This window comes from Lagopus muta, chromosome 2 (genome assembly GCF_023343835.1).
Source record: "Lagopus muta isolate bLagMut1 chromosome 2, bLagMut1 primary, whole genome shotgun sequence".
Taxonomy (NCBI): domain Eukaryota; kingdom Metazoa; phylum Chordata; class Aves; order Galliformes; family Phasianidae; genus Lagopus; species Lagopus muta.
Genome location: NC_064434.1, coordinates 90,197,971 through 90,219,309, shown reverse-complemented (window position 1 = coordinate 90,219,309; position 21,339 = coordinate 90,197,971). Strand labels below are relative to the sequence as shown.

Here is a 21,339-nt window from a genome sequence, read left to right as displayed (position 1 = left end):
GTGAGCAGACTTCATGCTCCTCCCTACCCCAGAGATACGTGTCTGCCTTTCTGTGAAATGCCACGAGTGCCACACATATCCTTCCCCCAGCAACCCCCCCCCCCCCCCCCCAGTCTTAAAGCACAGAAGCTGCATCCCAATATAGATCACAGTGGAAAATGACTCAAAATTACATGACGGCTTCTCCCTCATTTTGCCCCCTCTTCCTCTTCTCAGCCTGTTTCCCAGATGGGCTGTGGTAAGAGGTGTGTGGTACATGGCAATATTTTAGTTCACTATTGCTAATAATCCCTTTGCGTGTTTCATTAGTGCCTTATTTATGGGATTGCAAGAGGGCACCTGTGGTGCAGCCTCTGTTCCAGGGACTGATGTGATTTTTGGTCCTGGAGTCCCATTCCCAGCTGAGTAATGCTTTGAGCTCAGACCCTGCATTTTAGAGCCTACAGAGTTTGGGGAGAGCATGAACTGGGATGCTGGCATAGACAAGGCTGGCTACAAGTCCTTCCCTTGTAACACCCCGTGAGGCTGCACTTTGGGCTGCGCTTTCCCTAATAAATTCATTTTTGAAGCCACTTGTTAGTCAGGCGCTGTGCTCTCTAACTACAACAAGGGCCCTATGTCTTGGGCATAAATTACTCTTGTGTGCCACTGTCTCTGAGCAGCCCCCCAGTTATGGATTACTTTGTTCTCGACTTGACAGGAACATAATTAGAGCTGTTGATGAAATCTACCAAATTGTTCCTCCGTGGCCTCAATGGTCAGGAAATTTGGCTGAGTCGTATTTGTCACCGACGTAAAGGCTCTAAACACTTCATATTAACTATGTTATTAATGTGCCCTCTAATCTGTCTGTGAATTGGTAACACTTGGAGTGAGCTTGTTCTCTAATAGCACCTGGTGATGAATACATTGGAATGCTGCTAAAAAGTTTCTGGAGGGTAAAAAAAGGAAATGTTAATAAAAAGTGACTATTTCTAGGCTGTTTCTTTTTATGTGTGTATATCTTTGTTATGCATATTTTTTTTTGTTTGTTTGCTTGCATTTAATGGAGATTCATTTAAGCTCTACATTGACAGACCCTTTTTTGTTCTATAGGATTTGCTGACATTTTGGCTGTTTCATTGCCAGAGGAGGCTTTGTGTGTCCCAAAGGAAGTGAGTGATCTGGCCATAACAAATCCTGCCAAAATATTTTAACACCGTTACGATTTTCTAGTGCAATGCGTAGTGAATGTGACTAGAAAAGGATGGTGAGTGATGAAGGGGATCTGCGCCCTCTCCTGTGCACTGCTCTGGCAGAATGCACAGGCAGGAGTTGGGGTGGTGGGAGACCATGGCCAGCAGCGTGCTGCTCACCTCTCTGGTGTTCGGCTTTGGAGAGAATAAGTGTGAACTGCTGTTTTATGCCAGCCTGTCCAATCTGGGTCCTGTTTCTGAACTTTTCTAGAGCCCAGGGTGGTTGGATGGGGGGGGGGGTTTAGTAGTTTGCGCTAAATAATTGTGTTTCGAGCAGCTGTGATTGTGCAGTACATTTAAAACAAGAAAATGTGCTGTGTGCTTGCAGATCATAGAATGGCTTATGTTGGGAAGGACCTTAAAGCTCACTCAATTCCACCTCCCCAGCTCTGGCTGCCCAGGGCCCCATCCCACCTGGCCTTGAGCATCTCCAGGGATGGGGTACCACAGCTTCTCTGGGCAGGTGTGCCACTGCCTCACTGTCCTCTGAGTAAAGAAAGGTGAGAAAGATCATGGTGGCTGCCTCTCCTAGAGGGTGACAAACCACTATCTGGTACAACAAAAACTGTCTCCTACAGAGCAATGGGCAATGCATGAGTTATAAGAACTTTGGGGTGGTTCTTAACAACGTGAACAACTGTGTTTGGGTAAAGTGCTAATGCACAAAAATGCTGAATTAAGAATTTTCATCTGTAGCATTCAGGGGATGTCAATTCTGACAACACAATTTTTAGACCTGGCAATGTGGGAAAACACTGTTAGATCCTCGGTATATTGTCTGAACAAGCAAATTATCTTATAGCTTAGTGTAGTCACTTAATTATATAAAATGTAGTAAATTCTAGCAAAAAAAGATTAAAAAAAAAAAAACCAATAACCAACACGCAAAAAAAACCCTGGCCTGTCTAAAGTTAGTATTTAGTACACAATTTAAAACATAAAACCTTGAAGCAGTTGAAAATGATGGCTGCTATCTTGCAGTCAGTGTTTTGTGCCAAATGTGCACCACACTGGATCAGTCCTACATGGTGATGTTCTTATAGGATAAGCTCCCTTTTCTTTGGTTGTTCTGAATTCGTGTACATAAGAATAAGAGAAGCAGTCAAGCACTTCTACCAGCAAGTTTTGCTGAAGGAGAGAAAGCAAATGAAAAATAGAAAAGTTGAGAAGGGCTGCAGCTTTGGAAGCTGTTCAACATGTGCCAATTTTTTCCACCCTTACCAAAGGGTCTGCCCTTACCAAGCTGCTTGTAAGCCTGATGCGTGTTGTTGTATGCTGTCAGACTAACATAGGTATCTTCCAGTCTCTTACTGTTGATGATTTCTTTTTTCCCCATCCTGATGTTTCTCTGTTTGTCTTTGAATGCTGAGCAGAGCTACATGTTATAGAATTGCGGAGTTGAGTTGGAATGGCCTCTTAAATATTGTCTACTCAACTCCTTGTAAGTGTCCTCAATGAACAGGACCACCTACATCAGATCAGGTTGCTCAGAGCCCCATCCAGCCTGAGCTTGAATGTTTCCAGAGATGAGGTATCTACCATCACTCCAGTCAACATGTGCCAGTGCCTCACCACCCTGATTGCAAAAACTTCTTTCTTCTATCTAATCTAAATCTTCCCTCCTTTAGTTTAAAACCATTTCCCCTTGTCCTGTCACAACAGACTGCTAAATATTTGTCCCCCTTTTTTTTTATTATTTTTAATAGCCCCTCCTTAGATACTGAAAGGTTCTCATGCTCATCTCCAGAGCCGTTGTCCATTTTTTTTTTTGCTGGGCTTACTCCAATGCCACTCCCACACAGTACCGTTCCCAGGGACAGTGATGCTGCTACCAACATGAGGAAAACATTAACCTGGTAGTTAGGGCTCACTTTGAGAGCTCAGCCTATGATCTTAACATTCATTAAAAAAATGGGAATCTAGTTCTTAACTTTCTCATGCAAATCAATCTATTTCTAGTAATGAGCAATTTAAGGTTTTTTTTTTTTTTTTTTAATATGTAGTTGCCATCTCTGGAAATCAGGATCAGAATTCAGGTTGCTCAAATTAGGTGTTAGTGCATATAGATACTCTGTTGATGACTCTATTATTAGACCAAAGTAGACCAGTACTTTCCCTGTGCCTGGTTGTTTTTTTTCCCACTGTTTTTATCTTTTCTCTTTGAGTTCATTTTGTCTGAGTTTTTCTCCTTCAGTTTTGCCCTTTAATTCATTTCTACCAAAACCATGGGGTCATGGATGGCTTTCTAAATAATTACATCATGTTACTTGCAGTGTGTTGAAAACTGAATTACACTTTCTTTTGTTGTAGCCATGTTTTTATCACTGTTCTAAGATAGCATTTTATTTGGGATATTTGTACCCAAAAGTGTGCTATATTGCTTTTCTAGTTGGACTTGATCTTTCAAATATGCATTCACTAATAAGAATTGTTCTTTAAATAAGTGAGCGCTGTATTACTAACAATAAAAAAGATACTAGTTTCTATTTATTTTCAGTTTCCTGTCAGAGCATTGTGATGTGTACTCAGTATGTCCAAATCCAACTTGCTTCACATAGTAGACCAAAGTGTATCTTGAACAGAGCAACCAAGAATAACCTTAATTCTAGTTTCACTTTCTGATTAAGATTAAGGAGCAGAAATAGTTCTATAGAAAAACACCTACCTGGGGGGATGAGGGGAAGATAATATCAGAAAACTGGGCTCTGAAATATTAATTTGATTAAAACTGTGTGTTCTTCAGCATCAACTGTGGAGATCATGTGCTAGTAGACACCTGAGCTTAAAATCAGGACTCTTGAGAAATTATAAGAAACAGACATATTACTTCATAAACTTTGAGAAAGGTTGTTTTCTTTCTCAGCTGTTTTATTTATTAAAATCTATTTATAAAATAAAGGGTATTTCAATGAAATTTCAAAGCCGTTTCCTTGAGGAACCGCATCTAGACTGAAGATTTATCACTGAGTAGTTCATATGTTCAACTGCATCTCTCCTGTGTTGTTGTTTGTTTTTTTTTTTTTATTTCTAGTAAAATAGATTTTGAGGGATCTTTGTTACCAGTCTGGCTAGTGCAAATCTTTTAATAGACTGTGCCACCAAATTCACTCAGTGTGCGTACACTCATGCAGGTGTGTGCACAAGGAAACACCCTCCAGGCACTGCAGGATTTTAGCCTGCTGCTGGATGGAAGGGCTTGCTTTAAGTGCAGCATTCATGGTTCTCAGTGCAAACTTAGGGCTTGAGATGATCTGGTGTGTACTGGTGGTTTTATCCTTCTGAAAATTGCCACTGACCTGTCCTCAAAACACATAAATCCTTGCTGAGTGCAGCTGCTCAGGTACAGCAAACCGGATTTGGCAGAGATTCCAGCTATGAAGCTGTGTGGTACTTGACCTACATGAAGTCATAACGTTTCAAAGAAAAAAATACTGTTTAAACCAACAGAATACTAATTATGACCATTTCTTTGGATGCTGGTTTCTCAGCGGAAACGTATATGGACATCAGATCATCTTTTGGCTAAGGAATGAGCACTCTAATTGTATATAATGCAGTAGCTAAGAAGGGTTTCACAAGTGTGAAGACCAAAAAGACTGATCTCAAACTGACTCTACTGCAGGGTTGCTCACCAGAGGAATGATTCTGCTCAGTGTTTTACTGAGAGTAGCGAGCTATTCCCACAGCATTATTCACCTCTTGGGAGTTATTCAGAGAGTGCAAGGTAGATGCGTTCCATCATTGATGCTTTGTTGCCTGTGGGTAGCAAGGAGCTGAAAGGGAAGTTCTTTAAGATGGAGAAATCATACTTTACAGGACAAATGAGAGAGAGAATAATGTTCTGGTTTCAGCTTCAGAAACAGCTTTCTGAAGACTACTGTGGGCTCAGGGTGCTCATCCAGGAAAACTTGAAGCAGTCTGTTTAAACAAAAAGAAATAAAAAGGGAGTGTGCAGTTGCTTACCCCTCTCACTGTGTGGGAACATGAGGTAGAGCTGAGGCTGAGGTAAGAGTCTGCTGTTTCTCCTCATGAAGAGACTATAAATTCAAGTTTGCAAAGATATTAAGATTTACTAAGTAAAGTCATACTTGTCAATAGCTCCTCTTGCTAGATATTTAAAGTTCAAGTGCTTGTTTGCTTTGGTTAAGTGCTCTGAAGTACTTTAAAGCATTGGCCCATTTATATAAACAAATAGAGAAACTCACTGATAGTCTTCTCAGAGTGTGTTACCCAATATTTGGTTATACTTCCTTGGGTCTGGAAAAGGATTATACTAGCAACTTCTGATATGTGTGTCTTTGTTAATGAAGTATGATATTAGATCACTTGAACAGTCATTGTCTATGTTGTACACAACCGTGAAGAAATAAAGGGAGTTAGTAGCTCAGAAAGAGATTTATAGAGAGATTTATCCTGAACTTAAGTATGGCATAAAGAGAAGAAAAAGCTGGAAGCTTCATTTTCTTTTTGAGTATTTGCAATAGAGAACTACTGCTATACCTTTGTAGTTTTTGTCCTTCTGCTCTGCTGCCCTATTAAGGAATCTCTTCTGGTGCAGGGGTTGTGCAGCCAAACTGAACCCCAAACCATAGGAAAATCCTGGTCACATATGCATGGACATTCCCAAAAAGAAAGGAAGCACCAATATTAAAAAAGGGATTGTGAAGGTGTTTACATGCTTCCTACATTGTTCCCTGTTAGATCTGTAGTGCTTCCCAGGTAGCTGCACTCATGTTGGCAGCTCTTCCATAGTAACAGTGCTCTTCTGTAGGAACTGTGGCCTTGTGATCCATCTGTGGCACTGGAAGACTTAGAATATATATGCCCAACCTGCTAGATTTGTTTTGTTGTGCTTTACTTTTATGTTTTAATGAAAAATAGACTCTTTTTTTGGTATTTTTATAGCTAACTCCTTCAGCCTAAGACAATTCCTCTTCACTCGTTGTGGCTCAGTCAAGCCAAAAGGCCAACACCTTTGATACGTAAAGAAATGAGTATACTGTATACAGATTCAATGGTATAAAAATAAGCATTGTTTGGAAGAATCACTGGACAGAAGTTATCCAGTACAGTCAGGCAGTTTAGTTCCAGAAGCAAAGGTAAAGTGAATGCTAGCAGTGTATGTTCTCCAGAAGTAAATCATAAAGTCAGTGTGGAGATGTAGCTGGGTGTTGACTTCAGGCTAAAATAGCATCTGTTTTTAAGGAAAAGAATACTTTGTCCTAATAATTTTGACCTGTGTGTTTTTTTGTGTTCCTCATACACTGCCTGTGAGATTCAGCAGGTAGTACAAGCAAGTGGATTTAGAGCTGTTGCTAATTTAAGCTGCACTTGATAAAACACAAGTTTGAGGTATCTTACAAATCAGTGAATGTGGCATAGTTTGAAGATTGCTTTTGTCAAGTTTGATTAGCTCAAAGAGAAACCTTTTCTAAATATTGGTTGTGAGATTAATCAGGCATTGTAAGACCTTGAGTTATTCCTCATCACAGGAAAACACAGTAGTGTATTATCTTGTCTGATGACAGGAAAAATGTAACTTTTGAGGATTTAAAATTTATGCTTTAAAGATTGGACCAAAGTGAAAACTTCAAGGCCACTTTTTTTTTTTCTAGCAACTGAATTGTTATTTCCCCTATTACACTTCACTTTCCTTGTGGTGTATTCCCATATTACAAGCTGATAGTACCAACATCATTACAATGAAGGATGTTCTCATTATTGACTCCATTCTCAGTTAATTATAAGTTTGTCGTGTTTTAATGAGTAGGATTAAACTTTCATATTCCAAATATATGTCTCATGTTGCTTGCTTAGAAGCTTTCTAAAGGAGGTGGTTGAGACATTTATCTGGAGAGTGTGAACAAGGAGTAGTTTGTTTCCTTACGCTAAGAAGTGGTTACAGTTTTTACAGATGTGAGCAGAAGCAGCTTAATAGCTCTGTTTTGGAACAAACTTCTAAAATTTGGGCAAAAGCATTCTTGGTCTTTTCTAGTTTTTGGACACAGGCAAAAGCTTCCTGCACTAAAATAAAGACTCACTTGGACTAGTGTTATGTCCTGTTAATACAGGGTAGCAGAAGGAAGAATAGCCATGTGTATTTTAAGCATACTGTAATTTTCAGAGGTTGCACTTTATTCCTCTTTAATACATCTCTACCTCCTTCTACAGCCTTATTTAAAGAAAAAAAAAAAGTGGTATTTTGCATCCTTATTTATTTGCCTCTCTTTTAAATATGGTAAGTTTGCAGCAAAGCCACAACCCCTCATAGTTTTCAGATTCAGATTTTGTTCAGTGTGTCTCTGCAGAGCATTTATCAGTCTTTCTCTCCGAAATTCATTTCATTAATAGGCACTGATTTTTTTAATCATATTTTCTGACGCTTGTTCACCTTCTGCTTCCTCTCACAACTCCTTGCTCACGAGTACAGATCAAATACTTTCTCAGAATGCATGTTCTTTTGTTTCTGTGCCTGTAAAATACCTAAGCAGGGTGGGTATGTTCTAGTCCTGGTATTGTTGGAGTGTTCCTGCTGAGCTCAGTATGGGTGTTTGGTTGTTGTCTTTTTTTTTCCCTCCCCAAATCTGCCAATAGTAGGTGCATATTGCTTACAGGTATGTGATAATAAGCACAGACCCTTGTAAGTAGATGTTTCTCATAATACAGGCAAATCCTGGTTTTGTGGATGCATAAATCACAGCAGGCTCTTACCAAAGAGAGCATATTCCTTACAAAAAATAAAAGCCTTCATTAACTGTTTTATATTGCTTGTTTAATGGATATGAAATTAAAACAACAACCTTGCCATTTGAATAGCAATGTCAGCTAATACCACGTGAGCATGATCTGAAGGGGATTGGATTAGCTTCCCCCTTGCCAGGCCCTGACATGAAGTCCTGGGCAGTAGCTGACACCTAAGGCCAAACACAGCCCTTCTTGATACCAAGCTTTGTACATCACTTTGGCGAGGCATGAATTTTTTCATATTGCTGTGTGTGGCTCAGTTGTGGCTTTTGCACCACTTGAAAGTAATTCAGTAGGCTCCTGCATGGCAATGGGAGCTTTATCCTCCACCCTCCCCCACTGTCGTCCATCCTCACGCATATTTCCTACGTGTATCACTATTATCATCAGCATCTGTCTTTTAACTGATGATTTATTCGTCTCCCTTTGTACAATGCTAGATCTAAAATTACCTCTGTCTAGAGATAAATGCATGATCTCAAAGATTTAATACTGGTTTCAAAATTTTATTACCAATAACTAAATATGAAATTGCTCTGAATTAACCAGTAATTATTTAGAATGAAGAAAGAAAGAGTTAAAAAAAAAAAAAAAATAATTAAATCTCTTTCCCAGTCAAACTAGACCTCCTCCTTCGAACAATGCTGTTGCAGGGAGGTTTCAATGGTATGAATAAATGTATTTCTTTTAACACTTTTGTTTAAAATGCTATTGTTTCATCTGAGGTGTGAGGAAATGTGCTAACCTTGTCAATGTGGGTGCAGTAGAGCAGAAATGATAACTGTATATACTTTTAACAAAAATACAGTGTGTGTATGTGTGCGTGTGTGTGAGAGAAAGAGAGAGACAACTTATTTAAATCCTGAATACAGTCAGACCTCATATGCATTGTTAAAAAAAAAAAAAAAAGCCCTAAAGAATTGCATATGGATTAGGGGGATGAATATTCTATTATTTCAGTCTGTTCTGCTGATCTTCTTATTGTGACTTTGCGCTTCAGAAATCTGCCAGGAATTTGGCTTTGCTGTACTAGGCAGTAATTTTAAATGTGTATCAAGCACTTGATAGTGTATGATTTGCGTGCTGTTGCATTCCCGTTCCCTAAATTTTCCACCAATTTATTACTTTTTTCATACTGTTTTAATATTTCAGGATGATGAATATATACAGCATCATTAAAGGTAAATAAAAAATGCATGAAATTAAAAAATGGAATATTAGATGTTTCTTTGCTGTAATCCCTAGGTCCAATAGGAATGAAATGTCTCTGTTCTGTCAAGTAATCCCTAAACATGATTAGGGACCTTGTAGTTTCCACATAGCCCACATAATATTTGTATCGTATAAGCCTATTTATGTAAGGTTTGAGTAAAAGTTGTTATTAGAAGACCTATAAACCTATTTTACAATTCAAAAAGATATTCTTGCCTCTTAATCTCTCTACTTTTATTATTTTGCTAGAGTTGATGGCAATACGTCCTTAATTCATTTTTCAGTATTCTGTTACATCTTTTGGATACTTATGCCGTGCATTAACGATCCCAGTGTAATGTGTTTTAAGGCAGAGAACTGAGTTCAATAGTTCATCTACTTGTGTAGCCTTTCTTGCAATCTGAGTTGGAAGGGACATGCACTTCAGTTGAGGCCCTTCCTTTGACATCCAGGTCTAATCTGAACAGGAGATCAGGAGATGTAGGGGATGTTCTTCTGATTTTGGGGAAGAGGAGGTGGAAAGAACAAGAGAGAGGGGGATAATTTTCTGTTTAATTCATGTTATATCAGTAATGTTGGATGCTCTGGCAGCAACTCAGGATGTTTTGGAAGTCAGCTTCTGATTTGACTGCTCAGTAGGACAGCTATAGGATAAGAAGGCTACAAAGAAGGAAAACATGGGGAAAGTTATGAGTGGCAAACAAGAAGAAAGAGACTGTGGGTGTTGATGTTATTCTGGTAACTGCTGATGCAGGAGATGTCACAGCCCAGGACCTCCTGTCCCTCTGTGGCTTCATTCTGAGCAGGAGGCTGCTGTGGGCCCATCTCATAAGCTGCTGGGCTGAGCTCGTCACTGTTAGGGGTGCTCCAGCTTCATGGTAACGCAAGAAGGAGCAATAATGACTTGAATAAAAACAGTAACTTCTGTGGTTTGAACAGGCCTTTGCAAGAGAAATATTTTCAAACGATATCAGGCGTCAGTTGTGGTAATCTGATGTTTCCCATAAGGAAATTTGAGCCTATATAAACCTTGGGATACCTGCTCAAAAACCTCTGTAGAAATACATCTGTATTTCTCTGACATTGCACTGAAATGTTACTCTTATTTCATTTTTTAGCTGTTAGGGTGGCATTTTAGCAATAGCTCTATTCTTGTATTTATGAACTGAGAGAGGCAAAACTGCTCACTGCTGAGCCCAGGGATCCTCTTCCAGGAAAACTGAGATCAATAACTGTTATCAAGCCTACATTTATAGGGAGTGTTAAATGACCACAAAGTCCTGATGTTCATCAATTAATATGGTGTGCTTATTACTGTGCTGTGCCCCCCTCTTCCCCAGCTCAACCTGCTGTAGTCAGAACTTTTGATCTTTGCTATCATTTTAAGCAGTCACTTTCAGTTATCAGCATTTCCTTATAACTGGAGATCCTGTATTGGTGCCAGTAAGTGAAAGGCAGGTGACGCTTTTCCTTGCCAGCCTGCTCCTTCCCGCTGCCAACGGATGGTAGGGATGCCATGCTGAAGCTCAAGGCTCATTTTGGGTTCAAAAACAAGGAGCTGCAAGCACTTTACTATTCAGCAACAAGGCACACTGCAGTCAAAAAGGTGCAAAGCCTTGAAAGTGAAAATAAAAGCCTTCTGCACAGGCTCATTTTCAGATGCCTTTATTGCCTCAGTGTAAGTGGAAAAGAGGGATTTGGTAAAGAGAGAGCTTAATTTAACAAAATAATATTATGCTTTCAATTCTTAAAATGAATGAATTATTTGGATACTTAACAGTGTAATGTCTTTGAATAATGCTGGTACTTAAGATAGAAAAAATGATATTGCGAATGTGCTGTGTTTGCCTCATGATGTTTTTACCAATTTTGCATTTATGGGAAGCAATATCATTGTTGCGGAGTTTCCAAATTGCTTTTCGCAGAAATCTGCAGAAATTAAATCTCTTCCTTGTTATGAAAATGCAGCGACGTCTCGAGATGCTGGCACATCGGTACAAATCTGAGATGAGCCTGGTTCTGCTTGCAGTCATTGTGTATCCCCTATTAAAAGCTACACAACGTTCTGTTAGGTTTAGGTTGCCGTACAACTAAGTAAATCAGTGTATGTTTAAGTGTAGCATGTGAACAGCAGCACAGAAGTCTCCCAGGACCTCTTGTGCTTCAAGTTAAGCCCACGCCTGACTGCTTCCATAGAGAAGAATTTAGCCCACAAAGTGGAGAAGTGTGTGATGCAGGAGTAACAGCAAATTATGTAAATGGTGAGTCTGCAGAGAGAACATCACAGATCAATTTCAGGCTCAAAGAAAATAACTTGAATAGAAATTTATGTGGGCCACGTGAAGATTTCAGACTGTGGTGTTACTGTGTGGTGCTAGTCGGATCTGGTCTGCAGTGGAGATCTTCAGCAGAATTCTGCTGGCCATACACTTCTTTCTTCTCAGAACAGCTTTAGGAAAGGCCCCACGTGTTGTCTGAGAGATAGGAGATGTGGGAGTGCAGGGACAAAACCATTCATGCTCACAAGAGCCACTGAACCCATACTGGGAGGGAGCTAGGTTTTCATGTCAGGTCCTCTACATCTGGATTTAAAACTGGATTTAGACTGCATAAAAGTGCTGCTTGGAATGCATTTAAAGTCAGTGACAAAATTAAGCCAACTTATTTTTTACAAATGTGAATGGTTCTAATGGAGGATCAAATTTTAAGAGCTAGGACTTGATTTACCTTCATCAGATATTTAATGGGATGCTTAATCTGATTGCTGCTTCAAAAAGCTGCTCACAGTAGTCAAGCTATTGCCTGAATGTCTGGGTAATCAAGGTCTCTGTGTGCATTTACACCTTGATTTAAATGCACAAATAGCCAGAAGTTAGTGGTGCCAGTTGACTGCAATGGACAGTTTTAAGCTCAAAATGGTGACTGCAGAACTGTGGGGCTTTTCAGCATTATTTTGATGTTTTTGAAATGAGTATACACGCTCATGCAAGTCTACATAGAAGAAGGCTTCTGAACTCAAGTTGCAGAAGGCTTTTCATTGTAAAAACTATAAAACATCTCATTTCAGGAAGGTTGAATGTTTTAATCAAGAGATTCATGCTCTTTGCATTAAAACCAGTATGTTAGCCTACCTCTGTATAGCCTAGAGGCCCCACTAGGTGGGTTTATATTTCCATACAGAAAGAAAAAAAGGAAAAATGTGTAAATGAAAGGACAAGAGCAGTTATTGTAGGAAATACAAGGCAGTCTATACTTTGTTCTTTGTCAGGATTGAACACATTTTGAATATAAGGACAACAGTTCCTGTTGTCACCCTTTTTACGATCAGCCGCATTGTAATGTATATGAAAGGTATAGGAATATTGAACATAGGTGCTTGAAAATGCTCTCTCTTTCTCGTTATTTTTACTGCAGTAATTCTACAGTAATGAATTATCAATTACATTGTCTTTTTATTTCCTATGGCATGGTTGTAACAACTGAAATTAAGGGAGTTATGCTCACAGTCCCTCACACCACTCATTCTGCTACAGGCAAACTTTTGCTGTTTTCTCACGTAACCTTTACAAGGCAAACGATAAACATTATTTCTGTTTTAATGACTCCCAAATAATGTCATATTTAAATGAAATGCATTTTGCCTCAGCAGGGTTCTTTGAATTTATGAGTATTTTTCTCCCATATCCTACAATAATGTGACAAATATTATTTGCATTTTTACTGTTTTCTTGAATACTTTTAAACACCCATTTTTAGGAGACTTCAGATTGCTTTTTGAACATATTTGAATGCATTTTTAGCTATCACCAAGCTTAAAATAGGAACCCTTTTTTCAGCTTATCTTTATTAAACACCTGTAAAAATCAGTAGTATTTCTTTTTTTCTTATAAAGCTTTCTTCCTTTAACAAATGCCAGAAATGCTGCACAGTTTCTTTTTAGTATGGTCTTCTTTTCTTAGAGGTAATGGGCAGTAAATGGCCTGGTAATGTCTGCATCATACACTCACTGTCGTAAATGGAAACATGAAATTGTAATGTAATGCATTCATTCTTTACGTATAATCAATTAATATTTTCCAACTTTTGAGGTGTCCTGACAAATTTTAGAAATGGCTGATTTTGTATGAATGATTAAGCTTGCAATAAGCTTGTGATCTAGGGAGTAGATGGCTGGGTCTGACAGTGACTGATTCTTGTCACATTTTCACTTTGCACATTTTAAAACTGCAGTTGTTGTTCTTTCTGGGTTTTTTTTGTTTTTTTTTTGTCTTTTTTTTTTTTTTTTAATTTGAATACTGACTTTAGGATATATTTTTTTATCATTCAGAACTTTAATAACCTGAAGTTGGACTAGCAGCTTAATCTTGCCCTTCTCACATACAACTGTCCCAGTCATTTCACTGAGTGCTTCAAGTTAGCTGGGTTAAACTTTTTCTTTTGATTTTTATTTATTGGTATTATTTTTTAAGAATGACAATTGCCTGATTGCTTTAAGGCAGTGTTTCTTGGCTTAAATATTAAAAATCAGTCAAGGCAGTTCTTTGAATAATCATATGGAATTGTCTTGATGGAGTTGCACCATCAAGAAAGGTCAGTGGGAAGATTTCTCATAGCTGCAAAAATAAGATCAGTGCATATTTTTGTCACTCAACCTATTTAAATGAGGAAGAAATAAAAACAGGCAAGTATCTGGTACAGATTTTTTGCGAGTAAACCTAAGTAACACTGCAGCCGGTGTTTTCCATTATACCTCTGTGCTAGGAGCAAGCTGCGATTAGGGCTCCAGGATGGAATAATAAGGAGAGGTAGGAGCAGAATTAGGGAAGGTGGCAAATGCATAAATAAGGAAGTGTTGGCCTTTGCTCTGGTGTTGGGGTTTATTTTCGAAGGACGCAGTGGGCTGCATGTGAAAGGAGAGGCAGTCTGGTGTAATGGGAGAGCAGGGAGGCCTGCGGTGCACGGCTGCTGCTGCTGGAGCCTCTCCGATAAGATTGTGCGAGGTGCCAGTATCAGCACACAGCCTTGTAGCGTGTCACAGTGTTTTCACATGAACTGAGCTGAACTGTCTCCTCACGCTCCCTCCCGCTCTTCCTCTCGTTCCCGTTCCCCGCGCTCATTGCATTGAAGTCATGGGAAGGAAAAAAGATTTGAGAATTGCCCAATTTGTTCTGACATAAAGAGATGTTTAGCTCTGTGAAAGGTGGTGGAGGCAGAGTGCCTGACTGACATCTCAACAGGCTGTCTGCTGGGATTGCTTACTTCATGTCCCTTCATATTTCTGCTGTGTCCTGTGTGAGTGCTTGCATCTAATCTTCACAGCGAGAGTTCCACAAGTCCCCTGGGCTTTGGTGCTCAACACCTTGTTAGATGGAGCATGCAGTGCCACAGCTTTGCTGTTGTGCTTGCTTCTGTTCTAGTGTTTTGGGCTCCTTTACTTGCCAGATTTTTTTTTTTTCTCAAGAGAGTTGCTAGTATAATAGCATACATTTCTTAATTTCTTAATTTCCTTGGTCTTCTCTTAACAAGAGAAGGTTTGGGGTGTATCAGATAAAAACGCAAGGAGGGAAAGAAAACAAAGCACCCCAGTGAGGCAGAGCTGTAAGCAGCATTCTGTGCTTTTGTTTTTAAATGAAGATACATTGACCTGCTTTCGTTGGTTTAGAAAACAGATGAGAGAAAATACCCACTGAAGCAGCAACACAAGGTGTAATACTTTGATAATAAAGGTAAGACGGCATCTGATCACGAATGCTGAACTCTGTGCCAGGGGCTGCAAGAAAGCTTAGTTGTTTGGGGCTCGTTTGCTTTTATGATGCTGCACACGTTGTGATGCATTCTGGCATGCCACATCCTGTTACATCACTTCAGGTTAGCTGCGATGCCGAATAGCACCAAGAACACGAATTAATGAGAGCTAATGCTCACCTCGTGTTGTTGGAGCATTAGCAGGTGCCTTGTTCACTACAGCTGCCCTCTGCGTTCAGTCCTTCTAAAGCAAATCTGATACTGGAGATATAGGTATTAATTTCACAGATAGAAATGTTATTTTTCATTAGGCTTCTCAAAGTACGTTAATTAACAGATGTGGTTTAATCCTTGTTAAGCCACTGAAAACAACCCAGGTTCTGTGCTCACGGTCTTCCTCTGCTCCTTTTTAAAGGCATATCTTTCCTGCTGGTGGCAGTTGTTGGTGACAAATGACAGCATTGCACTGTACTCTCTGCTTCCTGTGGAGCTGGGGTTTCACAGCTGCTATTCCAGAAGCAAGCTGCACATATCCTGCAATCTATGGCTGTATGTGTATGGTTGTCACTGTTCAAGTTTCACATCAGTTTCAAGTTTTGGTTAAATATCTCTTAATAAACCTCTTCTGCTGTTGTAATCAGCATCACCATCAGGGAGATTTCGGAAGAAAAATCATATTCTTAGGCAATTCTTTTTCAATATTGGTGGTTTAAAGCCCCATCCCAAGTCCAAGGATGTCTGTGGTGACTCTGAGCAGCTGTATAGCAGAAAGTGAGACCACCATCAACAAGCATCTCTCTGTTTTTTGAAATACGAGGTTGTGGCAAAGAGTGAGTGAAGGGATCTGCTTGATTGAATTCTCTCACTTTTCTTCACTTCTGTAGAACAGAGGAGCAATACTCACTGTTCTCTTAGTGGCTGTTGCAGTTACAAGACACTGCTGGGAGGCTCAGCTTGGCCAAAAGACCAAATTCTAGCTTCCAGAATAGAGGTATTTGGGAATTTTTGCCACAGCTGTGGGCCCTTTCCTACCAGAAAGTATTAAAAAGTGATTCAGTAAGTCTCAGTCATTCAAGAAAAGACTCTCATGTACATCAGGTTCAGATCTCTTATCCAGCATGACTAATAACTGGGCTCATGCAGCAGCAAGTATAATTGAGGACTGGATCATATTCATGTAAGAGCTGCTGTCGTGCTTCGTTCTCATTTCAATGTGTCTGTCTTTATTTTGCCTGCATGTTGGAGTCAGTGTAAGCAATTGTTAGCATTCCTTAAAAGAAAAAAAAAAAAAAAAGGACTAGCAGTATCTGATGTTTTCAGTCAGGGAACCCTATGGCTGCGCACCAGCCTGCACAGCCTAATTCTGGCAGTGATCTGAGGTATGTATCTGTGCACTGTGCAGCTGGCTCTTCCTTCTTAACATCTCATAAAGGGACGTTTAGAAAAGAGAGTGGTGAGACTGTCATGCCAGCTGTGCCCACCTCAGTTTTTCAGGTGTCCCCTACTTCTACAGGTATTTTGTGAACAGTTGCCTGTTGGCAAGGCCTGGGCAGTTAGCCAGCTCTTTGTGGTATGGCTCTGGCTGAGCTGTGTGGGTGATCCAAGAGGTGCTCATGGCCGAGTCACATGTAGTATTATGCCCATTTAATGATTTACTGGGTTAAATACCTAGCAAAAACCATTTGCTCACCAGTAAATAGGTAGAGTGTGTTAAATGGAAAGAGCTGTACACAAGTGTGCATTTGTGTGTCTGTTGGTCTATGTCTCACTCTTCCTATTTGTTTTTGTGTGCACAAGATATTTAATAACACTTCAGCTACATGAAGAACTTTTTTTTATGAAGATGCATCTGCACATATGTAATGGTACAAGCCTACAAGCCCATAGTGTGAGCTCATGTTGCTAGTCTCCAAACAACTGCTTACAGAAGTTACCATTAATTAACAGCAATGGTATGATTTTGAAAATTGACTTAAAATACAGTAAGTGACTCATTAAATCAATTTAAGAATTGACTTAAAATGCAGTGACTTGCTAGTTTAGATTTAGAAAGACACCCAATAAAAAGGGGGAGGAGGGGAGGAAGGAAAGAAAGAGAAACTCGGAGCAAGCTGTATCATGACTTACTTTTGATAAGTAAAAAATGAAATAAGCATTAAAAAGTGTAAGCAAGGACATCTCTCTGAATATTGCCAAATACCCAGATAGTGAAAGCACCAACATAAAGCAAGTGACTGATTTTTGTATCACTGAGTTTCATAACAAGGCTTTAGCCAAGACATGCTTAGTAGCAAATCAAGAAAATATTAATTTACTAAAATTGAGTAACTGTTCTATATATCCCTAGGTTTGTTGAACATAGTATGTATATGTTAAAGAGTTTTCCACGGTATTTAGAAAATGACATTTCAAAGAGTGTAATAGTGTAATGAAATGTAAACTGAAAACAGGAATGAGTTAATTAGACTAATGATCCCTTGACTCCTTTATTAGCCAGCTCTTTAGAAATTGGGATTAGTTTTGTTTTCTCTGCTGAATAAAGACAGGAAGGATGATGTTGATTCTAGTAAATGACAGCACCAGAAGAAATGAGTGTTTTCCTGTTCGTTATAGGTTTCATCATTTAAGATAAAATTTAGCCTTCCTACATGCATACTTAATTTTATTACAAGTTGAATTCAGCTCACATGGGAAGAGAGAAAGCGGGATGATAGTTTAAGAACACCTACTGGTTTCATAGTAGTGATGATTTTAAAAATGATCTACTTTATGTTGTTTTGGGGCTTGAAACTTTAATGTTCTTAGCGTGGGGTAGGCTGTGTTTGAATTTAAACGAAGTCTTCAGGAAAAAACAAGCTTGACAACTTTTTGATCTAGGTTTTGAACACTTAATTTGTTCTCTCTATAGAAAAGTGATTTACGCATTTCTCTTGCTTTTAAAGGCCATCAAGAAGCGTGAGAATTATCTTTATAGTGGTTCAAACCAAGCATGCACAGAGAAACAAAATTGTTTTTACGACAAATAGGAGGATTTGTAAGTCAGCAGCTGTTAGTGAAACAGCATCATTAAAACTTCCTGCAATTCCAGACCTCGCTCTCAGGAGTCGCTCAGGCCAAGCAAAACCTTAGCTAAAGAGCGGAATTATTGGCAGGAAAAGGAAAAACAGAATTTAAATTGGTGGGAATTAGTGCCGATTCACCAGGCTGATTCCTGCCCTCTGTGCTCCTCATGTACCTGTTCTGCAGGGTAGGGATGAGGAGGGTAGAACAGGAGCTGCTTACAGCCAGATTTTAAGCTCAGTTTCTTTCAGGTAGGTCTTCATCTTGTAAAGTAATGAATTCCTCGCCTCCCTCTGAAGCCTATAGGCATAGATGGTGCCCAGTGCCATGCAGGATCAACTCTTTAACAAATGCCCAAGGAATACAAGATTTATCATGCAAATGAGGTGACAGAGAGGAGTTGGCAGCAGCTGAGATATGAAGCTTTCTACTTATAAGCAGGACTCATTTACTATCCCACACGTGCTCGTTAAGCATTCTTTAGAGCACTGCACTGAAGCAGAAGGAACTTCACCAGTCTGTAGTTCTGCCTCAGGTTTTGGAGAGCGTAGCTTGGGGTTAGCAAGACAGGACTCAACTATCTGAAGTCCTGACCTAGGCAAAGAGCTTCTGGCATGAACCGAGGGCCAGCAGTTGGGTTGTGGCTGCTATATGCTGCCTCTTTGGTGTAGATTAACTTGATGCTCAATTTTCTGTGGTCCCGGTAGGTTGTGCAGTCACACACGGAAGCACTGAGTGTTACTGGTAGCCCAATGCTGTGCCTGAAATGCTGTACCTGACCTTGCAGCTCAGTATTAATTTGGAGTGGAAGAATTAAAATTTTCCATTCTTTTGCATTGTCATGCCTCACATTGATAAGCGCAAAGAAATGTAAATAAAAAAGACCTATTTCACAACCCTAGCTACAACCTTTTTGTTTTATGACAAAAGACAGTTAATTAGCATACTAGCAGTAAGCAGCCTTCTCAAACTCGTGCTAATTATGTATTCTGTTGACCGTGACTCCAGTCATAAGGTAATTGGCTTGCAGCAACATGACATTTCAAATCATCTCTTGAAATTACATCAAAAAGCCAGCCTGTTTTGTTTTGATAGGGGAACAATCAATTTGATAAGTGGTAACACAGCTCATTGTTTCACATTAATTAGACTAATTGCAGCATGTTAGCCTCTGAAATAGACAGAACTTGGAGAAGACAAAGGCTGTGGCCTTTAGCATGCAGTGCATGTGATGGTTCCACTTGCTTGCACATACTGTAGGCAGAAAACAGAGTTGTTAGGATTCAGCCTTGCGGGAAGCTGGGTGTTAACAGGGGTTTGATGCGTTATGCTTAATTCACTGGCTTTTAGTTGTAAGAACCAGATTCAAAAAATCCTTGGGAGAGGAAGGGGAAAAAAATTCATTCTGATATTAATTGTACCAAAGTTTTTGTTGATCTTAGGCTTTGTCTCCTGCAAGAAGCACAGACCTGGCAGCAGGATCTCTCCAGCATCTGTAGGCTGTAAAGCCTTTTTGTGAGAGGGACTCACTGCCACCTCTGTTTTTCTTGTTCATTTCTACTCATGTTCATTTCTTAGTATACCTTTGTTGGACTATTTTTGCTTTTATTGCAGCATCACGGGCTGGGTGATGCTGGCAGGAACTCTGAATCCATGTGGTTTAACCCCTGCTCATACAGTGACACCCTGAGCAGAGTGCCCAGTGCTGTACTAATGTATTCCCTTAGGAATAATGAAAAAAAAAAAAAAAAAAACACCAAAAACAAACCACAAAAAAACCTCAGAGGGTGGATTATTGAAGGCAGATAGTAGAGATACATAACCCACCCACGTGTTTCTAATTTAAAGTATTGCTGCCTGCTACTGAGATTACCAGTAGTACTTAGCTCTGTGATGATTTTTATGATCAAGCTATGTCATCTGTAGATTGACATGACCAAGTGGATTTCACTTGTGACCTAATTGAAATGTAAACCGAAGTTTTAAGAGATGAAAAGTTTAAGGGGTTATCTCAGTCCACAAGTTAGGCTGGTTTTGTTGTTCACAGCTTAGTGTACAGTGTTTCTGGCATGCGGAACATCAGGCCACTGAATCTGTAGAAGGTGTGCACTTTGACTTGTACCTTGCTAATATGTTTAATAAATGGTGTCATAGTTGGCAGCTTCTCTAGGACAGAAAGAAATGGCATCAGACACTATATTCCAGCATTGTCAGAATGGCATGAAATCTTCTGCATGAGGCCAAGCCTGGCTCCTTTTCCTACAGCTTTCTAGTCCACCTGTGTTTAAGCTGAAAAGAGTGTTTTGGCTCTTCTAATTACCTCAACTCACCCAAAATTTTCTGCAGTTGAGAGGGGGGAAAAAAAGAGAGAAATTGTGCTGGGAGGGGAGTTGTTGATACTCATGGAATTTCTTACACAAAAGCTGTAATTCTTGGTTTGCTCTCTATGGAAAATGATGTATTTCAAGTGAGCATCAGAGATATAGATATCCGTATATTTGTACAGCTCAGTGGGAGCAGGTCACAGAAAATTCACCCATTTTTGTTTCCATTGCCCTCCTTGATGCTTGAGGCTGGTTAGACAAAAACTTTTAAAGCAGAGATTTTTAGTTAAACTTGCCTATAGTCTGTTTGAAGAAGTATAATTTTATTTATATCAAAGAATTTGTTCTTACAGCTTAACACCATCATTGCTAGTTGAAGCTGTATTTTTACTGGTTTTGCTTATGCTTTATGCTGGCCCCTTAGCAAATGATCATAAACTCTCTTTTAAATCCAGCTACCAATGACTTCATACCTCTGATTTATTTCTATCATTTACCGGCAAGAATGTATTTTTAAAAATGTATTCTAAGCAATTCATTCCTTTCCACTTCCTCTCTTCTGTGCCTTGTTTCTTTTTTCTCTTCCTTCAAAGTTTCAATTGTCTTTCATTGAGCTTAACATCATGCTGGCTTTAGAGATGTAACTCCTGTGTCCTTGCGCTATAAAGCCCTAGGCTTGTTCATGAGGTAGATTAGAAAGGAGTAGGATTTGAAGCCTCCCAGCACACAGTTTCAGCACTTGCTCCTGTGTCGAGGCACTGCTGGGATGCAGCCTGCGCCCTTGCTGCCTCTGCAGCACTGGCTTCTGCTTGGGGCAGAGCAAATCTGTGCTCAGTGTCACTCAGCTTGGCTTCCAGCCCAGGGCTGCTAGGTTCTTCCCTCATACACCTGAATGAGATACTGATGAGGCACTGCTACCTGAACACAGCTGAGAAACACTAGATTAAAAAAATAATAATAATTGTCATTGGGATGACAGAATAATTTTGGAAGTGTAACTTACGCTTCCTGTGCAGGAC

The 21,339-nt window shown here is 39.6% G+C and overlaps 1 protein-coding gene across 12 annotated transcripts in view; it reads left to right on the top strand.

The window, feature by feature from the left end:
• ESRRG (estrogen related receptor gamma) overlaps positions 1–21,339 on the top strand; it is a 382,131-nt gene that overhangs the window by 162,461 nt on the left and 198,331 nt on the right. For 5 of the 12 annotated variants that reach the window (XM_048937124.1, XM_048937120.1, XM_048937117.1 and 2 more), the window contains one exon: positions 1,096–1,154. The exons of 6 other annotated variants lie outside the window; for them this stretch is intronic. The gene's annotated coding sequence lies outside the window, so the exon portion shown is untranslated. Of the gene's footprint in view, positions 1–1,095; positions 1,250–21,339 lie in introns of those variants that run through there. One more of the 12 variants, XM_048937119.1, reaches the window with a different exon arrangement.